We start from the raw sequence: 24,329 nt of genomic DNA, 5'->3' as shown, positions 1-24,329 counted from the left end.
AAAGGGTGGTGTAACCCTCAAAGTGCGCTCCACAAACAATAAAAAAATTCAACTTTTTTTCTGTCTTTGTGAAATGTGTGGGCTGTAGCTGCACCTGCATCCTTAAAGCAGCAGCGACAAGCGTGCGTCTGTCTGTTAAAGGGTGGTGTAACCCTCAAAGTGCGCTCCACAAACAATAAAAAAATTCTTCTTTTTTTCTGTCTTTGTGAATTGTGTGGGCTGTAGCCACACTTGCATCCTCAAAGCAGCAGCGACAAGCGTGCGTCTGTCTGTTAAAGGGTGGTGTAACCCTCAAAGTGCGCTCCACAAACAATAAAAAAATTCTACTTTTTTTCTGTCTTTGTGAAATGTGTGGGCTGTAGCTGCACCTGCATCCTTAAAGCAGCAGCGACAAGCGTGCGTCTGTCTGTTAAAGGGTGGTGTAACCCTCAAAGTGCGCTCCACAAACAATAAAAAAATTCTACTTTTTTTCTGTCTTTGTGAAATGTGTGGGCTGTAGCTGCACCTGCATCCTTAAAGCAGCAGCGACAAGCGTGCGTCTGTCTGTTAAAGGGTGGTGTAACCCTCAAAGTGCGCTCCACAAACAATAAAAAAATTCTTCTTTTTTTCTGTCTTTGTGAATTGTGTGGGCTGTAGCCACACTTGCATCCTCAAAGCAGCAGCGACAAGCGTGCGTCTGTCTGTTAAAGGGTGGTGTAACCCTCAAAGTGCTCCAAAAAATAAAAAACTATTTTTTTTATGTGTTTGTGACTTGTGTGCGATGTAGCCGCACGTGCATCAACACAGTAGCAGCGCCAAGCGTGCTCCTGTGTCATAAGTCACGGGCCGGTTTGGACATCTGGTCCGGACTGAAGGATGTGCCAACAATTTCTGACAAGTCTACTGTCACTGCATATGATACTGTCCTCAAAGCAGCAGTGACAAGTGTGCGTCTGTCTGTTAAAGGGTGGTGTAACCCTCAAAGTGCGCTCCACAAACAATAAAAAAATTCTACTTTTTTTTCTGTCTTTGTGAAATGTGTGGGCTGTAGCTGCACCTGCATCCTTAAAGCAGCAGCGACAAGCGTGTGTCTGTCTGTTAAAGGGTGGTGTAACCCTCAAAGTGCGCTCCACAAACAATAAAAAAATTCTTCTTTTTTTCTGTCTTTGTGAATTGTGTGGGCGGTAGCCACACTTGCATCCTCAAAGCAGCAGCGACAAGCGTGCGTCTGTCTGTTAAAGGGTGGTGTAACCCTCAAAGTGCTCCAAAAAATAAAAAAACTATTTTTTTTATGTGTTTGTGACTAGTGTGTGCGATGTAGCCGCACGTGCATCAACACAGTAGCAGCGCCAAGCGTGCTCCTGTGTCATAAGTCAAGGGCCGGTTTGGACATCTGGTCCGGACTGAAGGATGTGCCAACAATTTCTGACAAGTCTACTGTCACTGCATATGATACTGTCCTCAAAGCAGCAGTGACAAGTGTGCGTCTGTTTGTTAAAGGGTGGTGTAACCCTCAAAGTGCGCTCCACAAACAATAAAAAAATTCTTCTTTTTTTTTCTGTCTTTGTGAATTGTGTGGGCTGTAGCCACACTTGCATCCTCAAAGCAGCAGCGACAAGCGTGCATCTGTCTGTTAAAGGGTGGTGTAACCCTCAAAGTGCTCCAAAAAATAAAAAAAATATTTTTTTTTATGTGTTTGTGACTTGTGTGCGATGTAGCCGCACGTGCATCAACACAGCAGCAGCGCCAAGCGTGCTCCTGTGTCATAAGTCAAGGGCCGGTTTGGACATCTGGTCTGCACTGATGGACGTGCCAACAATTTCTGACAAGTCTACTGTCACTGCATATGATTCTGTCCGCAAAGCAGCAGCGACAAGCGTGCGTCTGTCTGTTAAAGGGTGGTGTAACCCTCAAAGTGCGCTCCACAAACAATAAAAAAATTCTTTTTTTTTTTTCTGTCTTTGTGAAATGTGTGGGCTGTTGCCGCACCTGCATCCTTAAAGCAGCAGCGACACGCGTGCATCTGCCTGTTAAAGGGTGGTGACACCCTCAAAGTGTGCTCCACAAACAATAAAAAAAATTTCTTTTTTTCTGTCTTTGTGAATTGTGTGGGCTGTAGCCGCACTTGCATCCTCAAAGCAGCAGCGACAAGCGTGCGTCTGTCTGTTAAAGGGTGGTGTAACCTTCAAAGTGCTCCAAAAAATAAAAAACTATTTTTTTTATGTGTTTGTGACTTGTGTGCGATGTAGCCGCATGTGCACCAACACAGTAGCAGCGCCAAGCGTGCTCCTGTGTCATAAGTCAAGGGCCGGTTTGGACATCTGGTCCGGACTGAAGGATGTGCCAACAATTTCTGACAAGTCTACTGTCACTGCATATGATACTGTCCTCAAAGCAGCAGTGACAAGTGTACGTCTTTCTGTTAAAGGGTGGTGTAACCCTCAAAGTGCGCTCCACAAACAATAAAAAAATTCTTCTTTTTTTTTCTGTCTTTGTGAAATGTGTCGGCTGTAGCCACACCTGCATCCTTAACGCAGCAGCGACAAGCGTGCGTCTGTATGTTAAAGGGTGATGTAACCCTCAAAGTGTGCTCCACAAACAATAAAAAAATTCTTCTTTTTATTCTGTCTTTGGGAAATGTGTGGGCTGTAGCCGCACCTGCATCCTTAAAGCAGCAGCGACAAGCGTGCGTCTGTCTGTTAAAGGGTGGTGTAACCCTCAAAGTGCGCTCCACAAACAATAAAAAAATTCAACTTTTTTTCTGTCTTTGTGAAATGTGTGGGCTGTAGCTGCACCTGCATCCTTAAAGCAGCAGCGACAAGCGTGCGTCTGTCTGTTAAAGGGTGGTGTAACCCTCAAAGTGCGCTCCACAAACAATAAAAAAATTCTTCTTTTTTTCTGTCTTTGTGAATTGTGTGGGCTGTAGCCACACTTGCATCCTCAAAGCAGCAGCGACAAGCGTGCGTCTGTCTGTTAAAGGGTGGTGTAACCCTCAAAGTGCGCTCCACAAACAATAAAAAAATTCTACTTTTTTTCTGTCTTTGTGAAATGTGTGGGCTGTAGCTGCACCTGCATCCTTAAAGCAGCAGCGACAAGCGTGCGTCTGTCTGTTAAAGGGTGGTGTAACCCTCAAAGTGCGCTCCACAAACAATAAAAAAATTCTACTTTTTTTCTGTCTTTGTGAAATGTGTGGGCTGTAGCTGCACCTGCATCCTTAAAGTAGCAGCGACAAGCGTGCGTCTGTCTGTTAAAGGGTGGTGTAACCCTCAAAGTGCGCTCCACAAACAATAAAAAAATTCTTCTTTTTTTCTGTCTTTGTGAATTGTGTGGGCTGTAGCCACACTTGCATCCTCAAAGCAGCAGCGACAAGCGTGCGTCTGTCTGTTAAAGGGTGGTGTAACCCTCAAAGTGCTCCAAAAAATAAAAAACTATTTTTTTTATGTGTTTGTGACTTGTGTGCGATGTAGCCGCACGTGCATCAACACAGTAGCAGCGCCAAGCGTGCTCCTGTGTCATAAGTCACGGGCCGGTTTGGACATCTGGTCCGGACTGAAGGATGTGCCAACAATTTCTGACAAGTCTACTGTCACTGCATATGATACTGTCCTCAAAGCAGCAGTGACAAGTGTGCGTCTGTCTGTTAAAGGGTGGTGTAACCCTCAAAGTGCGCTCCACAAACAATAAAAAAATTCTACTTTTTTTTCTGTCTTTGTGAAATGTGTGGGCTGTAGCTGCACCTGCATCCTTAAAGCAGCAGCGACAAGCGTGTGTCTGTCTGTTAAAGGGTGGTGTAACCCTCAAAGTGCGCTCCACAAACAATAAAAAAATTCTTCTTTTTTTCTGTCTTTGTGAATTGTGTGGGCGGTAGCCACACTTGCATCCTCAAAGCAGCAGCGACAAGCGTGTGTCTGTCTGCTAAAGGGTGGTGTAACTCTCAAAGTGCACTCCACAAACAATTAAAATATTCTTCTTTTTTTCTGTCTTTGTGAATTGTGTGGGCTGTAGCCGCACTTGCATCCTCAAAGCAGCAGCGACAAGCGTGCGTCTGTCTATTAAAGGGTGGTGTAACCCTCAAAGTGCTCCAAAAAATAAAAAAAACTATTTTTTTTATGTGTTTGTGACTTGTGTGCGATGTAGCCGCACGTGCATCAACACAGTAGCAGCACCAAGCGTGCTCCTGTGTCATAAGTCATGGGCCGGTTTGGACATCTGGTCCGGACTGAAGGATGTGCCAACAATTTCTGACAAGTCTACTGTCACTTCATATGATACTGTCCTCAAAGCAGCAGTGACAAGTGTGCGTCTGTCTGTTAAAGGGTGGTGTAACCCTCAAAGTGCGCTCCACAAACAATGAAAAAATTCTACTATTTTTCTGTCTTTGTGAAATGTGTGGGCTGTAGCTGCACCTGCATCCTTAAAGCAGCAGCGACAAGCATGCGTCTGTCTATTAAAGGGTGGTGTAACCCTCAAAGTGCGCTCCACAAACAATAAAAAAATTCTTCTTTTTTTCTGTCTTTGTGAATTGTGTGGGCTGTAGCCACACTTGCATCCTCAAAGCAGCAGCGACAAGCGTGCGTCTGTCTGTTAAAGGGTGGTGTAACCCTCAAAGTGCTCCAAAAAATAAAAAAACTATTTTTTTTATGTGTTTGTGACTTGTGTGCGATGTAGCCGCACGTGCACCAACACAGTAGCAGCGCCAAGCGTGCTCCTGTGTCATAAGTCAAGGGCCGGTTTGGACATCTGGTCCGGACTGAAGGATGTGCCAACAATTTCTGACAAGTCTACTGTCACTGCATATGATACTGTCCTCAAAGCAGCAGTGACAAGTGTGCGTCTGTCTGTTAAAGGGTGGTGTAACCCTCAAAGTGCGCTCCACAAACAATAAAAAAATTCTTCTTTTTTTTCTGTCTTTGTGAAATGTGTGGGCTGTAGCCGCACCTGCATCCTTAAAGCAGCAGCAACAAGCGTGCGTCTGTCTGTTAAAGGGTGGTGTAACTCTCAAAGTGCGCTCCACAAACAATAAAAATATTCTACTTTTTTTTTCTGTCTTTGTGAAATGTGTGGGCTGTAGCCGCACCTGCATCCTTAAAGCAGCAGTGACAAGTGTGCGTCTGTCTGTTAAAGGGTGGTGACACCCTCAAAGTGTGCTCCACAAACAATAAAAAAATTCTTCTTTTTTTCTGTCTTTGTGAAATGTGAGGGCTGTAGCCGCACCTGCATCCTTAAAGCAGCAGCGACACGCGTGCATCTGCCTGTTAAAGGGTGGTGACACCCTCAAAGTGTGCTCCACAAACAATAAAAAAAAAATTCTTTTTTTCTGTCTTTGTGAATTGTGTGGGCTGTAGCCGCACTTGCATCCTCAAAGCAGCAGCGACAAGCGTGCATCTGTCTATTAAAGGGTGGTGTAACCCTCAAAGTGCTCCAAAAAATAAAAAACAATTTTTTTATGTGTTTGTGACTTGTGTGCGATGTAGCCGCATGTGCACTAACACAGTAGCAGCGCCAAGCGTGCTCCTGTGTCATAAGTCAAGGGCCGGTTTGGACATCTGGTCCGGACTGAAGGATGTGCCAACAATTTCTGACAAGTCTACTGTCACTGCATATGATACTGTCCTCAAAGCAGCAGTGACAAGTGTACGTCTGTCTGTTAAAGGGTGGTGTAACCCTCAAAGTGCGCTCCACAAACAATAAAAAAATTCTTCTTTTTTTTCTGTCTTTGTGAAATGTGTCGGCTGTAGCCACACCTGCATCCTTAACGCAGCAGCGACAAGCGTGCATCTGTCTGTTAATGGGTGATGTAACCCTCAAAGTGCGCTCCACAAACAATAAAAAAATTCTACTTTTTTTTCTGTCTTTGTGAAATGTGTGGGCTGTAGCTGCACCTGCATCCTTAAAGCAGCAGCGACAAGCATGCGTCTGTCTGTTAAAGGGTGGTGTAACCCTCAAAGTGCGCTCCACAAACAATAAAAAAATTCTTCTTTTTTTCTGTCTTTGTGAATTGTGTGGGCTGTAGCCACACTTGCATCCTCAAAGCAGCAGCGACAAGCGTGCGTCTGTCTGTTAAAGGGTGGTGTAACCCTCAAAGTGCTCCAAAAAATAAAAAAACTATTTTTTTTATGTGTTTGTGACTTGTGTGCAATGTAGCCGAACGTGCATCAACACAGTAGCAGCGCCAAGCGTGCTCCTGTGTCATAAGTCAAGGGCCGGTTTGGACATCTGGTCCGGACTGAAGGATGTGCCAACAATTTCTGACAAGTCTACTGTCACTGCATATGATACTGTCCTCAAAGCAGCAGTGACAAGTGTGCGTCTGTCTGTTAAAGGGTGGTGTAACCCTCAAAGTGCGCTCCACAAACAATAAAAAAATTCTTCTTTTTTTTCTGTCTTTGTGAAATGTGTGGGCTTTAGCCGCACCTGCATCCTTAAAGCAGCAGCAACAAGCGTGCGTCTGTCTGTTAAAGGGTGGTGTAACTCTCAAAGTGCGCTCCACAAACAATAAAAATATTCTACTTTTTTTTTCTGTCTTTGTGAAATGTGTGGGCTGTAGCCGCACCTGCATCCTTAAAGCAGCAGTGACAAGTGTGCGTCTGTCTGTTAAAGGGTGGTGACACCCTCAAAGTGTGCTCCACAAACAATTAAAAAAATTCTTCTTTTTTTCTGTCTTTGTGAAATGTGTGGGCTGTAGCCGCACCTGCATCCTTAAAGCAGCAGTGACAAGCGTGTGTCTGTCTGTTAAAGGGTGGTGTAACCCTCAAAGTGTGCTCCACAAACAATAAAAAAATTCTTCTTTTTTTTCTGTCTTTGTGAAATGTTTGGGCTGTAGCCGCACCTGCATCCTTAAAGCAGCAGCGACAAGCGTGCATCTGTCTGTTAAAGGGTGGTGTAACCCTCAAAGTGCGCTCCACAAACAATAAAAAAATTCTTCTTTTTTTTTCTGTCTTTGTGAAATGTGTGGGCTGTAGCCACACCTGCATCCTTAAAGCAGCAGTGACAAGCGTGCATCTGTCTGTTAAAGGGTGGTGTAACCCTCAAAGTGCGCTCCACAAACAATAAAAAAAATCTTCTTTTTTTTCCTGTCTTTGTGAATTGTGTGGGCTGTAGCCGCACCTGCATCCTCAGAGCAGCAGTGACAAGCGTGCGTCTGTCTGTTAAAGGATTACATCGGTGACAGTATCCAAGTAGGCATGTCAGACAGTCCGTACATGTACTGGCAGGAAAAAGAGGCAATTTGGAGGCCCCTGTACAAACTGGCTCTATTTTAGCTGAGTTGCCCCCCCTCCAGTGTGCACTCCGAAAGAGTGTTTAGTGCAGCCGGGAACCTTGTCAGCAAAAGGCGTAGGAGGTTGCTTCCACAAAATGTGGAGAAGATGATGTTCATAAAAATTAATTATCAACTTTTCCAGGGAGACCAGCCTCCAGACCGTACAGAGGGACCTGTGGTGGTGGATTCCAGCGGGGACGAATTAATACTCTGTGAGGATGAGGATGTACACAACACTGAAGAGGGTGAGGAATCGGTGAATGAGGAGGATGAGGACGACATCTTGCCTCCGTAGAGCCAGTTTGTGCAGGGCCAGATTAATTGCCAGCTTATTTTGTGGGGGCCCAAACGAACCAATCATTTCAGCCACAGTCGTGTGGCAGACCCTGGCGCTGAAATGATTGGTTTGTTAAAGTGTGCATGTCCTGTTTATACAACATAAGGGTGGGTGGGAGGGCCCAAGGACAATTCCATCTTGCACCTCTTTTTTTTCTTTGCATTATGTACTGTTTGGGGCCTAGTTTTTCAAACTGCCATCCTGTCTGCCACTGCAGTGTCACTCCTAGATGGGCCACGTGTTTGTGCCGCCCACTCGTGTCGCTTAGCATAGTCATCCATCTACCTCGGTGCAACCTTTTGGACATAAAAACACTATTGTGAGGTGTGAGGTGTTCAGAATAGACTGGAAATGAGTGGAAATTAAGGTTATTGAGGTTAATAATAGCATAGGAGCAGAAAAACCCACAAATTCTGTGATTTTAGCTGTTTTTATGCTTTTTTAAAAAAAAATACAGATCCAAAACACAAATAATAATAAGAGTTCATGAATGTAGCGTGAACATGTATTTCATTTTTCACGCTGCATTCATGAACTCTTATTAATGTGGACAGGTCCCGAAGAATCGCTATGTGTATTAATAGACAACCACAAGAAGGGCTGTAGTCCAGTAAAATTTGCCTATAAAATGAGTCACAAATCCATTGATTTTCTGAATGTTACTATCCATAAAGTGAAAACAAATTAGATACTACCCTTTGTTACATTTACTGATTGTAACACAATATTATCCCCAAATAGCTTTGATCCAGGCCCTCCCATTAGAGAGTTATGAGTTATGAGAGTTAGAGAATATGTAGTAGCGACACTGTACTGCACAAACAATTAGATTTAATGAGTAATAAATTCATTACATGAGGCTACGATCCAATAGCCTTGGAGAAAAAGAGAAATAAAGTGTTAAACATTCTGGGGGATAGTACTCTAGTATCTAGAAAACACAAGTCAACACAAAATAGGATTACTTGGCCAACAAAGTATAATACCAGAAGCCATTTAATATGAACTGCGGTGAGATCAAATTGGCCCATAATCTCATCCGATAGGGATTTGCCTACTTTGAAAAATAAAAAGATCATGCCTTGATTTTCAAAGGGTAAAAACATACATGACTGTGCAGAGTGCCGGGATATTAGTAGATTTGGTAAAAGCAATATAAGTAACATTTTTTTAGGCACCTCTAAAAAGGGCTGCTTTAAGTGATTAGAGTATGTTACCTGCAGCTACATGCTGACTGGCGATACAATCACTATACAGGACGCACCTTTAAAATCTATCATAGATTGAGCTGTGCTAGTTGATTTGTGATTTATTGTTTCAGTTACCCTTGTGACAAAGTACTGTATATATCAGCAAAACTGATAGGCAATTCAAGGAGAAGATGGCATTGCACAGATCAGCAATCCATGCAACCATCCTTTTGGGCACTAGTGAGCAGTCCGTGGCTAGGCATTTTGCACCTAAAGGATTTAATGAGTCCATGGGGCTACAATGCTTCTTGAAGACATTCACATTAGCTATTGCATGTATTCCTTTGTAACACAGGGCCTGAGTCAGGATGGATTTGTACTGTGATCGCAGCTGCAATTACGCACGTAGTTCTGCTGTGAAAATATGCTAGTGTCTACCACCGCTCAGCCAGCATAGAGGTGCCCACTGACGCTTTCTCACATCCCTAAGACCTCGCAGTCAGAGCCGTAACTACACTTTTCGGTGCCCTGTGCCAGAGAGAGCATTGGCGCCTCCCTCATTTTTCAAAGGGACATAATTCATCCAAAAAAGGGCCATGGCTTCATGGGGAAGGGCCAGGGAAGAGATAGGAGAGGCCAGGAGATGCTGGGGATGAAATAAGAGGAAGCTACAAGCAAGAATGATAATAAACAGAAATTTGACAGGCCCAAACAGCTCCCCCTGACCTGTGGTGCCCTGTGCGATGGCACTACCGTAGCTATGGCCCTGCTCGCAGTGCAGCATATACATTGGTAAAATCAGCCACTCATGCAGAATTACAGCAGCTCTGACCTGTCTCAGAAATTACAAGTCTCATTGAATACAGTGAGTACTCAAGCTGTGTATGCCATCACAGTGGCTAATTTATGCACGCGCAGGAAACAGCATTTAAACGGACAGGCACGCCTGCATTTCTCCGACCATGCCCCATCCACCACCCCCAAACAATGGCATCCCATCATTCAGTGCCAGATTAAGGTCCTCATGGGCCTGGAGCTGATATTTATGAAGGGCCTATTATACTGTATGCTGTCGCAGAGGGTGTGACTGCTGATATGGAGGTGTGACCAGTGATGTGGGGGTGTGGCCTGTACCATGGGATGTGGCTAGCACCATGGAGGGCATAGCTACTCACTCACATTCAGCTATCTCAAACTCCCTCCTCTCTATGCTTATAAGCAGAATATACCACGTGTTCTATAAAAAATTTTTATAAAAAACCCCCCACAAAATATGGTTTATTACTAAAATGCAAATTTTTTTATTAATAAAGTGCCTTAACAGAAACATACCTAAAATCATAAAGTGGTTTTATGCCATCTGAGGATGGTGTTAACCGATAGTGCCAAACTCCACAAAGTTATGCTTTTGGGAGTTTGGCACATAAGGGTCAGACCATTGTCGGTGTTATATATGTATAGCCAGACACTCAGATGCCGCGGTGCTGGTTCACTCTGCACGACGATTTCTTTGCACTCATGCACCCTACATTTTAAGTGAACTGATGTTTTTTGATCTGTGGCATTTTTGTGATTTATGAATGAGCTAATGATATAAAAAAAACTTGTTTTGTTCCATTAAATTGTGTGCTTGTTTTCTAGAAATATATTATATATATATATATATATATATATATATATATATATAGATATATATATATGTATATATATATATATATATATATATATATATATATATACACAGTGTGTATATATGTGTATATATACATATATATATATATATACAGTGTGTGTATATGTATATATATATATATATATATACACACTTACACTTCCCAGTGTACATCCCTATCAAAGGGAAAGAAAGCACTCCACGGGTATTTCATACTTGTCATGATGTTTTGAGCATGGCGTACGTATAACTATATATGGCGGTAAGTATAACTATATATGGGTGCAGAGTGCGCCATTTTCCTGGTGACCTTCACAGGTGCAGTAGATTCTGGTACCAAGCCAGAATCTACTTAACAGCCAAAGAGGAGGGGGCCTGCACAAAAGGTAATCTCCTCTCTTAAAACGCGCCTGGTTTGGAGTAGAGATGAGCGGTTCAGATTCTGTGGAATCCGAACCGCTCCAAACATAGGGGATCCGAGTCCACCCGAACCCTGTTCGGGTGTTCCCCGCCTGACTCGGATCTCCGTTCGGGGCCAAACGGCGGCCGCCTGATGTCGGATTCTCACTAGAGAATCCGACATCAGGGCTCCTCGAGTGTAGGGCAGACCGCTGTGATAGCGGTCTGCCCTACACAGAACAAACACACAGCCGCTAGTGGCAGTTGTGTGTTTGTTACAGCAGCCAATGAGAGTCACACAGACTCTCATTGGCTGCTGCATGGAGGGAGCCGGCGGGAGCTCACTCATGAGCTTCGTCTTCCGGCTCCCTCCTCGTCGCGTGGCAGTAGAGCGGACGGCGGCTGGAGCGGGGATACAGGTACATTTTTTTGGGGTTTTTTTTGGAGGGGCCTACTACTGGGGGGGGCATACTACAGGTGGCCTACTACTGGGGGGCAATACTACAGGGGGCCTGCTACTGGGGGGCCTACTACTGGGGGAGCATACTATAGGGGGCTTGCTACTGTGGGGCCTACTACTGGGGGGGCATACTACTGGGGGGGCCTGCTACTGGGGGGCCTACTACTGGGGGGGCCTGCTACAGGGGGCCTGCTACTGGGGGGCCTACTACTGGGGGAGCATACTACAGGGGGAGCATACTACAGGGGGCATACTACTGGGGGGCATACTACTGGGGGCCAGCTAATGGGGGGCATACTACTGAGGGCATACTACTGGGGGGCATACTACTGGGGGGGCATACTACTGGGGAGGGCATACTACTGGTTGCCTGCTGATGGGGGGCATACTATTGGGGGGCATACGACTACTGGGGACACTGCATAGGGGGCCCTACTACTAAGGGGACTGCATAGGGGGCACCACTACTGGGGGCATTGTGTAAGGGACACCACTGCTGGGGGCATTGTGTAAGGGACACTATTGCTGTGGGCATTGTATAAGTGGCACTACTACTGTGGGCATTGTATAAGGGGCATTACTACTGTTGGCTTTGTGTATAAGGGTCACTACTGTGGGCATTGTGTAAAAGGGTCACTACTGTGGGCATTGTGTAAAAGGGGCACTACTGTGGACATTGTGTAAAAGGGGTCACTACTGTGGGCATTGTGTAAAAGGGGCACTACTGTGTGTCGTAACATAAATAAGAGACACTACTTTATGGTGTAATGTGAATCAGCACTATGTGCGGTGTAATGTGAATAAGATTGTGCACTGTGACTCCTTGGGCCGTAGCCCACTTTGTAAACAAGTACTGTGATTCTGCTGGCCGTACCCCACTTGGTGGGTGCACTACTTTTCATTTCTGCCATAGATGTGCTTTATACTGTGGTGTCTGTGTCGTTGTTCCGCTGCTTTGTCGCTTGGTAACCAGTCAGCTCACTGCAACCTTTGGCCAATAATGTTGAAAACAATATTATAAGGTGGTCTAAATTGACTGGAAATTAATGTTATTGAGGTTAATAATACTCTATGGAGAAAAAAAGACCAATTTATGTGATTTTAGCTTTTTTTTGTCAATTTTTGTAAAAAAAATCCAAATCCAAAGCCAGTCACCACAGTTTGGCAAATCCAAATCCAAAGCCGGACAACGAATTAGAACCAAATCCAAATCCGGCAAGAATGTTCCGGCGCACATCCCTAGTTTGGAACTACACAGCGCTGTCATTGCTTTGGCAACCCCAGATGCTTGTAATTGCCTGTCTTGTGTGAATAAGAGAAAAACAATGACGTGCTAAGCTGCCAGGAGAACCAGTTAAAGAATAAAAATAAAGATAAAACAATAAAAACATGAATAGCATACATACTTAAGATTTTGGAAAGGGGAAAAAACAGACAAAATATTCACTCATAATTCTGCAAATAGGCCAGTAGAGAGATTTACATCCTTGGCTCTTTCGTCTAGGTTACCAAATGTACACAGAAGTCATATGGCCCATACACACGGGATGATTAGTCAGCGATAACGATACCGCTGTCTGATCGTCCTGCACCTGCCCAGAGTGCTGGATGATCGATATCGATCATCCAGCACACCACGAACTCCCCAACGACTATAGCGACCCGCAATCAACGATCGCGGGTCCCTATAGTAACCTGGTTGATATCGACCAGGTTGACCTGCATGCACGGGCGATGGACTATATCGTTATCGTCCATATGTGCCCACGCATCGCAGATCGTTGGTAGGTTGGAAGGGGTCAAAAACTGAACGATTTGAACAATATTGTTATCATTCAAATCGTCCAGTTTTATTGTACCGTGTGTACGTACCTATACAGTACCCCCACGATGATTCATCACAACCCGGCCGCGTTGTGATAAAGTCATCGTAGTGGGACTCCAGGACCTGTCCGGGGTGTTTCCACACGACTCCGGTCTGCAGAAGTTCAGCGGTCCAGGCAGCTTATTTAAGGTAAGACATCTGTTCTGTATGACTTATGTGTAAGACATAAGACAAAACAGCCAAGGAGCTCTGAAACATTGGTTTATTATGTCAATATAGAGAGAACTTTTTTCATCAGACCTGTGCCACAGTTTTTCTTTCTCTAGTTCCAACAACAAACTGCTTGGGTGCCCTCAGCGAGAAATGCAATATATATAATATACACACACACACACACACACACACACTGTGTTTATATATATATATATATATATATATTAGTATAAATATATGTGTATATATTTAGAGTATAATCAAAATGTATATATTTATATTAGGGGTGTGCACCGGCCACTTTTCGTGTTTTGGTTTTGGATCTGGATCTTTCTTCGTGTTTTGGATCTGGATTGGTTTTGCCAAAACCACCCTTCCGTGTTTTGGGTTCTGGGTTTTGTGTTTTGGATCTGGATTTTTTCTTAAAAAATAAAAAAACCCGCTAAAATCACATAAAATGGGCCTTTTTTTGTTCCTACGCTATTAATAACCCCAATAACATTAATTTCCACTCATTTCCACTCTATTCTGAACACCTCACACCTCACAATATTGTTTTTAGGCCAAAAGGTTGCACCGAGGTAGCTGGATGACTATGCTAAGCGACACAAGTGGGCGGCACAAACACGTGGCCCATCTAGGAGTGGCACTGCAGTGGCAGACAGGAAGCCAATCAGCGTTATGGTGCCCATTTGCATGTAGCACGAACCTGGGAGATCCGTGCTACATGCATCTGTGTGATTGGCACAGAGCAATGACAGGTCCGTGATACCCGTCTGTGCTGCTGTGGTAAAAAAAAAAAAACCTGTGTAAAAAAAGAAAAAAATGGCGTGCACCCCCCCAAAAAAGAGCAACCAGCCCCGGGCATTAGCAACCCAGTGCTGGGTGTGCTTAAATACAGGGGACAAATGACGTAGGGGTCCCCTGTACTTAAGCACAACCAGCACCGGGCTAGTCAGAACCAGCACTGGTTGCCAAAATACGGGGGACAAACGACGTAGGGGTCCCCCGTATTCTGCGCAACCAGCTCTGGGCTCTGATCCGGTCCTGGTTCTGGAAATACAGGGGAAAAAATTAGTAGGGTTCCCCTGTATGTTCCAGAACCAGCACTGGACTTTTTCTAGTGGGAGGCTGATGCCACAGCCAGGGGAGCTCTTTCACCGGGACCCCAGCCACAGCATCAGCCCTGACCGCTAGTCAGCCCAGGCCGGGGATCCCTGGAGAGCTGGGGACCCCCCCAATAAAGGGGTCACCCTCTCCAGGGCACCCCAGGCCCAGGCTGATAGCTGATAATAAACTTATACTGTCACGGTGTGGGTGTCCTGTGTTTTTTTTAAACATTTTTTTACAGGTGAACTACAGGTACTAGTGGGCCCTTAATGCCCTGCATGCTGGTACTTGTGGTTCTCCAAGTACCAGCATGCGGGGCAGGCTTGCTGGGACTTGCAGTTCTACTTGTAAAGACAATGTTTGATATTCTTTATTTACACCACACCACACAATCAACCCGCCACCCACCGCCACCAGGGGTGGCGGGGATAGCCCCGGGCTATCAGCCTGGGCCTGGGGTGCCCTGGAGAGGGTGACCCCTTTATTGGGGGGGTCCCCAGCTCTCCAGGGATCCCCGGCCTGGGCTGACAGCCCGGGGCTATCCCCACCACCCCTGGTGGGCTGATGCTGCGGCTGGGGGGCCCGGTGAAAGGGCTCCCCTGGCTGTGGCATCAGCCCCCCGCTAGAAAAAGTCCAGTGCTGGTTCTGGAACATACAGGGGAACCCTACTCATTTTTTTCCCCTGTATTTCCAGAACCAGGACCGGATCAGAACCCAGAGCTGGTTGCACAGAATACGGGGGACCCCTACGTCGTTTGTCCCCCGTATTTTGGCAACCAGCGCTGGTTCTGACTAGCCCGGTGCTGGTTGTGCTTAAGTACAGGGGACCCCTACGTCGTTTGTCCCCTGTATTTAAGCACACCCAGCACTGGGTCACTAATGCCCGGGGCTGGTTGCTCTTTTTTGGGGGGGGGCACGCCATTTTTTTCTTTTTTTACACAGGTTTTTTTTTTTTTTTTTTACCACAGCAGCACAGACGGGTCTCGCGGACCTGTCATTGCTCTGCTGTGTCAATGACACAGATGCAAGTAGCACGGATCTTCTGGTCCATGCGTGCATCTGTGTCATTGAAATACACAGCAGCACAGACGGGTCTCACTGACCCATCTGTGCTCTGTGTCACTGTCAGTCACACAGATGCATGTAGCACGGATCTCACGAGTCCGTGCTACATGCAAATGAGCACCATAATGCTGATTGGCTGAGAGCCGTGACAGACAGCTCTGTCAGCCAATCAGTACTTTGCCCATTAAAGGCAAAGGCATTTTTTTTAAAATGGCCGCTCGAGGCAAAACCTCGAGATCCGACAGCAGATCTCGAGGTTTTGCCTCGGGAGAGGGATCCGGGGCAGACAGGGAGATCCGAGCTTGGGCTCGGATCGCCCCGGATCCCCGAAGTTCGGGTGGGTTCGGTTCTCAGGGAACCGAACCCGCTCATCCCTAATTTATATATAATTATTACATTCTGATAAGTAACTGCCACACACCGCAACTCACTTCAATCAGGAGTCGGAGGATCAGACAACCTGCTGCCGCTGACAGGCTGCTTTCATGGAGCTGATGTCTCTGCTGAGCCTTTGCAGACAGCCCAGCTGGTGGACACATGCCGGCCTGCTTCAGGAAGCGGTGGTGGGCGGCACCTATGTGACATCACATGCAGTGACGTTACGCTGCACAGAGGCGGCACCGAAGTCACTGTGCGTTAGTAGCGCTGGGAGAGCTAAGGAAGCGGTAGAGCTTATTTCAGCCTTCCTCTGAGCCGCCATCATGTCTTACCTATGTATGTGCTGTTAGCTTTTGATTAACTGGAGCTGCAGCCGGGGGGGAGGGGCCTCAAATGACCACTGGCAGGTTGCTTTCGAAGGAAAAAAAGATCCTATCTACAGCAGCTGCTGTTGTGGGCCTATTCTGATAGAGGGCCTGGAGCTGTAGCTCCATCAGCCCCATTGTTAATCCGGCCTTGCCTTTATTCACTCTGCAATGGCTTTCTATCTGCGTGCTTGATCGCAGTGCGATCACAATGCTAACACCATCAGCCGATCTGCGTATGTGGTTGCAATTGAGAGCCATGCTGAATCAGGCCCACAGTTTTTTCTATTTAGACTAGATGGCTTCTATACACAGACAAAAGATCATTTTAAAATGAATCTTTAGATGACATTTGTATACTAATTATGGATGTACATTAAATTCCTTTAAGCCTAGCAATATTCAGTGTTTAAGTAGGCTATTATCTTGTTCAACTGTTGTTTTAACAACATGCTACCATATTTATGATACATGTATTCACATTCAGCCTGTGTCCATGGTGACGGTTGCACATGGTATGACATCATGGTTGGCTGTATTTCCCCTTCGTGCTAGGGACCTGGAAGTGACGTGAGTGAGGGCGGAAGTGCAGTTCCTGCCCATGACAGCCAGCTAAAGAAGTACTTTGTCCCCACTTAAAGTTGTTTGTTGTTCCCTCGCGGGCTTTGGGCACTCGCCAAGCTTCAGGCATGGTGGCTCGCTACGCTCGCCACATGGTTATATGCCCCCTATACGCCCACTTGGATGGCAGGGAATGACGCTGGACACTGGCTGATGACCTCAGGGTCCTCTCCGTGAAGGGGATTTCGACATTACCGTGACATTACCGACGGCGCGCCTACCGATGGAACCCACGGGAGGATGCGATCAACATGGTGAGGGGAGCACATTTAAGCGGTGAGTTTATTCATGTACTTTGTCCTGACGAAAATGTTCCAATCACATTGAAACATTGATAACATTTAGACTGTTGTTGTATCATTGAAATCCATGAGTGCCGCTTTATTTGTGTGGCTGAATTTACATGTTTCCGGGAATAACACTCTGAGGGTAACGGGGTAAAGTATCTAAACATCTGCAGTGAGTGCCGGATCTTGTGTCTGTTACATATATATGCTTACTTTTATATATTACCAATTTAAGCACAGTCAATGTTCTTCTGTCTCTATTGTTTGTAGTTGTAAAAGCCAGACAAGCCACTATTTCTATTTGACTAGCAGCATAAATGGGAATATTAAAATCTTTTCTTTTTTCCTTTGTTCTATATATTTATATTTAGTATACGGGCCACCATTTTTTGGTTTTGCTGAAATCATTTTTAAATGTTTTGATTTGTTTCTGTTTTGATTTTGGATTTCTTTAAAATTGATGAAAACAACAAAAATCATGTCATTTGTACCTGTTTACATGCAATCCAAAACCGTAGATTCGTTTTTTAAATCTGAGTACCGAACTTTCAGCAGACCAGAGCCAGGACTTGATACAACTGGGAAACCCAAAGTTAAGGTGTGCTTGGTTTTCAGGAAACTTTGCTGGTGCTATCATGTTTTTTAAATCAATGGATATTGATACAGATTGCATGAATTTGGAAGAAAATAGCCGATTAATAAACAACACATTCAATTGTTTGCCATTTTCTACCAATTTTGGTTTATTTAAAAAAGATGGGAAAAATCAAACTTTAGTAGATTCCCATTTACGGGCCTGATTCTGAGTGATAGACATTGCTGATGATCATTAAGGGATTTGTTATTACTGTGAGTGCACAAAAATTCCTATAAATTGGTGTCACACTGTGTGCGCACAGAGGCACAGTTGTGATTGAGATAGATAGTATCAGAAATGTACTGGAAATGTGCTGGCCATTACTGGGTGGTGACTTGGTGGTGGCTATTCAGATGCATGAAACTGGTTTGCCATATAGGCATGCTATGGGAGTGTCGCAGGCAGGTCACTGAAGTGGTTGAGTACACAGATGCCCTGGGGTCTATTTATCAAGCAGTGAAAGGCGTGGAGAAGTAGACCAGTGGAGAAGTTTCCCTTAACAAACAATCAGATCCTACCTATTATTTTATAGACTGTACTTGATAAATGCTACTTGAAAGCTGATTGGTTGCTATGGGCAGCTTCTCCACTGGTTCACTTCTCCACGCTTTTCACTGCTTGATAAATAGACCCCTGAATCTATAGGAGGCCATACTCAGATGGAAAATCTGAACCTACCAAAGGGCTGGTGCAGATTTAGATGGTGCGACCAATGGTGGTCTGTGTAAAGACACACCAAGCAGTATTACAGCATCTATGGATGGGCGATTCAGTCCTTATAGAGTACATTCAGATACAAGCGTGTACACCAGGCTGATACTAGAATTAAAGTCACAAACAAGATGCTAAAATGGTTAAAGCACCATGCATCTTATAATCAGGCCCTAAATCATACATACTGACCCTTGGGCTGCCCTCTCAAAGAGGAGACAGTTGGGTTGTCACTGTGGGGGCGTGGAGCTGCAGAAATTGGCAGTACTGGGGGTGTGGTGATGCAATGGCATCCTCTTGGCCCCTCCCAGCTAGACAGTGCTGCAATTGCTGGCATTGTAAAGCAGCCGATGATGCGATTCAGCAAAAACTGCGTCATTGGCCAGGGATAGCTCCGGGACTCTTGACCACTCTTCCGGGTGGCCAGGAGTGCTACATGATTTTCAAGAGCCTTCACGGCTGTTCCAGGAGAGTAAGTATGTAATTGAATTGAAAGTGCAATACAATAAAGTAATAACTAACTACCACAAGAGGGCGGTGAAGTACTACTTTTGATAATTCACTTTTTGAGTAAGATGTTTGATCGTGTATTTTAGAATCTAACTGAATACAATGTAAACATTTCAGTGCAATGCAACCTAAAATAAATAAAAGGATACGTGTTATTTTCCCACTCAACTTTATAGTGTTAATGCATAGAGAATTGAACAATGATAAGGAATGCATGTTGTGAAGGAGCTCCAATATACCGGAAAACACACTCTTAATAATGTAATACATTTAAAAAACTTTTAATTTTAAAATAAAACTCTGCAGCTCTAACATGTCAAAGTCACAGAGCTTTGTACTATATACACACAATTTGTTGAATTTTTGCAGCTTTTGTAACCATTTTTCTCAGCATTAAACAATTAGTGAAGGACATTTTCACAAAAAGGTCATTAATCCATCATTCAGTGATGTGATCTTTAAATGCCCATACTATAACAGTGGCTACTGTGTGCCCTCAGTAACCATATAATCTTGTACAGTTTTACATTAGGTAGAAGAGTGAGATTTATGGGAGTGTTTGCTATTTCCTCTAATATTCCAAGCTATTTGCAGCTTTTCAGCTATTCCGATCTGTCACAAGATGACACCAATTATCCACTTAATTCTTATTCATGATGCATCAGTACTACAGTATATCTAGGGGTCCAGGTGCCCCTGGCAGAGTTATCACATCCAGAGTGGGAAGTGGACCCAGACTGCAGTGAAGTCCTTGTGAGCAGTTTCCTGATATTGGAATGAAGCTGGATGTAAGGGGTATTTGTTCATGAATGTTTCAGCAATTGCAGGATGATGCGAAGGGCGGAGATCCAGGTGAAACCAGACCCCCATTAGGTATGGAGACGCTGGGGTACAGGAACCAAGTATTAGTGCTGACTAAGTTCGCTGGTGAGGGGAGACTCTGTAACGTAGTGCAGTAGTGGTTAGATACCGGAACTAAGATGGCTGACCAACTGGCAGAGGCACAATTAATCGGCGCAGGTGGCAATGATTTCTGCAACTGGATATTGCACACTGGATACAAACAAGACAAGAGAGCACAGAGAACTAGCACATAGACTAGATGTGTAAGACATTGCACTGGCAACCTAAGGACTCCCAGGAACCCCTTAAGTACAAGAGGCTTGTGCAGGATTGGCTGTCAGAGCCCATTGTGACACATGCAGACTGGATTGGCTCTATCCTGAAATGTGACCAGATCCAAGATGGCAAGATCCAAGGACCTGCCCGCACCCCGCACTAACTGCCTGCACCCCCGCCAGATAGACCCCACCAGAGTGCCCGGACTGGTGTCCCGAACCCCCCACGCTGCAGCATAGCGGCCCGTGACAAAAGTGTATGACTAAATGTCTCGCACCCCCTCCCCCTATAGAATTATTTTAGCTTATAACTTTGAATTTTTTATACAGAGAATTTTTATACAGAGAAAGCCATCTCACCATTTCAGTACTACTGTACATTAGATTATATATCCTTTGTATAAACCAGTTTGTTTTTGTTGCCCTTTGATATAATATTGTGTTACTTTGTGGTAACAGTTGTTTCCAGATACTAGTTCTTTTGTATCTAAGGGCACCATTGATAAACAAATATATAATATAAGGGAATATGCAATTTTTCATGATGTTCAGTTGTGCACGTCACGGAAGACTATGAATGCCCAACATCTCTAATTTTACTGCGCAGCTCTATGGTATGAGAGGTAAAATTATTGATGGTACTAGCTGGGATGATGCCTTCTCCTAATTACTGCGGTATGCACATCACAGTTATATCAAGAGCTGTAGAACCTCCCCCATAGATGGCATTATCGTGACCAGATGGCCTTATTTCTTTGGTTGATACAGAACGTGGTGATGATTCTTTGGAGTTGATGTATCAAGCAGTGATAAAAGTGGAAATTTATAGAATGTACTAGATAAATGCTTACTTGAAGCTGATTGGTTGATTAAAATTCCCATTCACTTACAGTTACTACCAGTCACTGACTCCTCACAAAGCATAGTGGGTGGGTAACTGACTGCCCCCCTCAGGTTTCTACACCAGCACTTGGAATTACTGGTTATTAGTACACGTTGCTGCAGCACCACTTGTTTGGTGTTGGGTAGTGACGTGATGTGTGGTCAATGGCTGGGGAGGCACACATGGAGATGGGTCTGAGTGCTGGGGGCTTGTCTCACCCGCTACTCACTGCAACTCTCCCCTCGCTATACTAAGCTTCAGTTTCCATTGGGTTTTCCTACCTGCATCACTGTGTCTTCTATTGCTGCTGTTGACTTGAGCTCTGATCTCTAAACACTGCAGTGCACTTCCTGGTCACATGGCACATCCAAGGTGTCCATCAGTGCTCAACGCATTCCCCATACTCAGAGGCATGCCTCTATTAGCACTATTTTCTGTGCAGCTTACTGCTCATGGTATGGCCTGCCCCCAGCTCAGCAAGCAGTGTCTGTCTATACAGAAGTGAGGCTGAGCTGTTGTTGCCTCATCTCCCTGCAGTCACAGGGAGCTCCACAAAGCTGGTGATTGTTAACAATAGAAATGATTACAATAAACAAATCTCAGGAGTATGACAGAGGAGGATGCCTACCTTGACTGCACATCCCTGGTGTTAGGTAGTTCCTCATTGGTCACTTACTATGGACCAGTGCTGCGTTGGTTAGTAGGCAGAGGTCTTGAGCTTGGAGTCACTGGGTTCAAGCACAGGACAGCCAGAGAACAATATAGCATTTTGGGCTCTTCTGGTGGTCACAGATTTAAAGCAGATGCAGAAGTTTTGAAAGCAGAAATGATATTTAATCATATTTGTTCAATAAAATGTTGTTAATAGGAAAGATAATTCCTAACTGAATGTGCTGAAATATCACAGTATTTTATGTTAAATACATTTTAATATTGTAAATATTATTGCATGATACATGCTCCCATACACTGTTTAAATATAACTTATTTAGTCCTGGTGCCTCATGCAGGCCTTAACATTTGATTTGCAGCATTGACTCTAGAGATAGTTTTAGCGATCACCAGAGCTCTACAGCATGTAAAGACTAAATTTTCACTGGTTCTAGCGCATAGGGCACAGCGCTGGGACTTAACCCTTTTAGTGGTCAGCACTGCAGACGTTTGACTCAGTGTAGTCAGGCTTGCTGACTTTCTGGCTGCCCCTTCCAGGAAGGAGCAGCCAGGTCAGCATGACAGGGGGGCTTAGCCATTGCGAGGAGGCGGAGCCGGCCAGACACCGTGTATTTGTTGGTGGAGCAGGGGCGGGGCCACATAATCGTGTCATTTTGGCCCCACCCCCACTACACAATGCCGATATTACAGGCATTGTGAAGAAGGGGGGCGGAGCCAAACTTACACGAATCGCGTCACCGGCCCCCCCTGCTGCGGGGGTTTCTAAGGTAAATGCGGGGAGAATAGGAGGGGTGGGCGACAGCCGGGAGAATTGCCTGCCTTCCTGGGAGGTCGGACATGGCACCCGATTTTCAGGAGGCTCCCAACCAAATCGGGAGCGTAGGCAAGTATGAGTGCAGTGCTGCAGCGTAAGCACACTTTAAAATTATTTTCTTTAATTCATATTTCTACCCCCCACCCCCCACCAGGGGCCCTGACCAATAATATGAGGTACATCAGGCAAAATGGTGACCATTTTAAGCCATGTGGAGCGGTGCACGGTACCAAGCTATAGATACCTGTAAGGAAACCGGTACCGAGCTATAGATACCTAAAAAGGAAAAAACTAATTGGCATTTAGTCAATGGGACATATACAATAAATTAATCTAAAATATGAAAACCCTCATGATTTGGAAAGATTGAGAGCATAAACAGCTATTTAACAGGCACTATAGATTTGGTCAGTAGTTGCAGTCCATACTTGCTATTGCAGCTATACAGTGCCTGCTATGTACTAATGTGATCTTTCAAAACGTTTTGAAAGGATCTTTTATCCATTCAGTCAAAGCCAATGTTTGCAAAATTTTGCACACAAATAACATTCTCTGTAATTTATTTACTTTAAGCTGCATTTAGCTTGCACTGTATGTAGAATAGGACTACTTAGAAGATTGCTGACATTTTACTGTATGCCTTAGAGAACAACTACAGTACTATAATGCTAACTACATAAAGTGTTGTATGAGCTGCACACAGCAAAATTACAGAGTGTAAGCAACACCATGTGCCCGTAATGTTAGTATTCTGACCCTGTGGTCTGAGCGCTGTAAGTTTAGAGGTGAGAACAAATTGCCCTGTTGAGCATAAAATTGCCCGACCAATCTATTGAAGTGACTGCCACATTTATTTGATAATATAGATACTCAGTGGCGTCCTTACCTATGGTTGCAACCGGTGCGGGTGTACAAGAGTGGGCGCTGCCGCGTGCCGTGGAAAAGGGGCAGTGCCTCGGGACAAATTGGGCATGGCCTCTCATGTGGGGGCGGGGTCATGCACCCGGACCCCGGTTTTTTTGTCTCCGGGGGGTCCAGGAGGTGCGGGCTGACCCTGGGGACCAGTGTGCTTGTAGTGCTGCCTCCCTCACTGCGACAGGAGCTGAGTGCTACATGTAATTCTACAGTGCAGCACCCAGCTCCTGTCACCAGAGGGGGAGTCTGCACTTTGGTGTCACCCCTCGGCAGGTGACACCCGGGTGCGGCCTGCACCCCCTTGTGACACCACTGTAGATACTTGCTAAGAGGTCATTGGTCCGATATGTGCTTGAATCGGAAAGAAATATATTAAAATTACCACTGAAGAGCATTTAGGGAAGTCAGGTAATGTTTAATAATGTTTTCAAATGATAAAATATCTGTGTTTGGAATTGCCGGTGACTTTGCCAAAACGTTTCAGAAATATGTTTTTTTGAACATTAATTTTTATTGAATTTTTTGTTTTTTACAAATAAAAAGGAAAGGGTACAGAAAAAAGAAAAGGAAAAAAGAATGGGAAGAAAAAACATGGGGGAATACAGGCAGAAATCATTCGGAAAAAAATAAAACATTGCAAAATACCAGAAAAAAGACATCAAAATCAGTGTATGACATACACAAATAATAGAGGATACTCCCCAACTGCAATAGACAAACCAAAATACAGAACACATCAAGACCCTGAAGTATCAGTTTGTGTTTATTGGAAGGCATGGACCCACCGTGATATATTCATGCCAGCTGAACCACTTTATCATTGGTGAGTTAGTAGAAGAAGAATATGGGCAATTTAAAGTTTCCATAAGGAAACTACAATTTACTTTAGATTTAATCAAAGAAAGGG

The sequence above is a fragment of the Taudactylus pleione genome, unplaced genomic scaffold (genome assembly GCF_031769625.1).
Source record: "Taudactylus pleione unplaced genomic scaffold, aTauple2 ptg000025l, whole genome shotgun sequence".
Taxonomy (NCBI): Eukaryota; Metazoa; Chordata; class Amphibia; order Anura; family Myobatrachidae; genus Taudactylus; species Taudactylus pleione.
Note: the sequence above shows the minus strand (reverse complement) of the source record.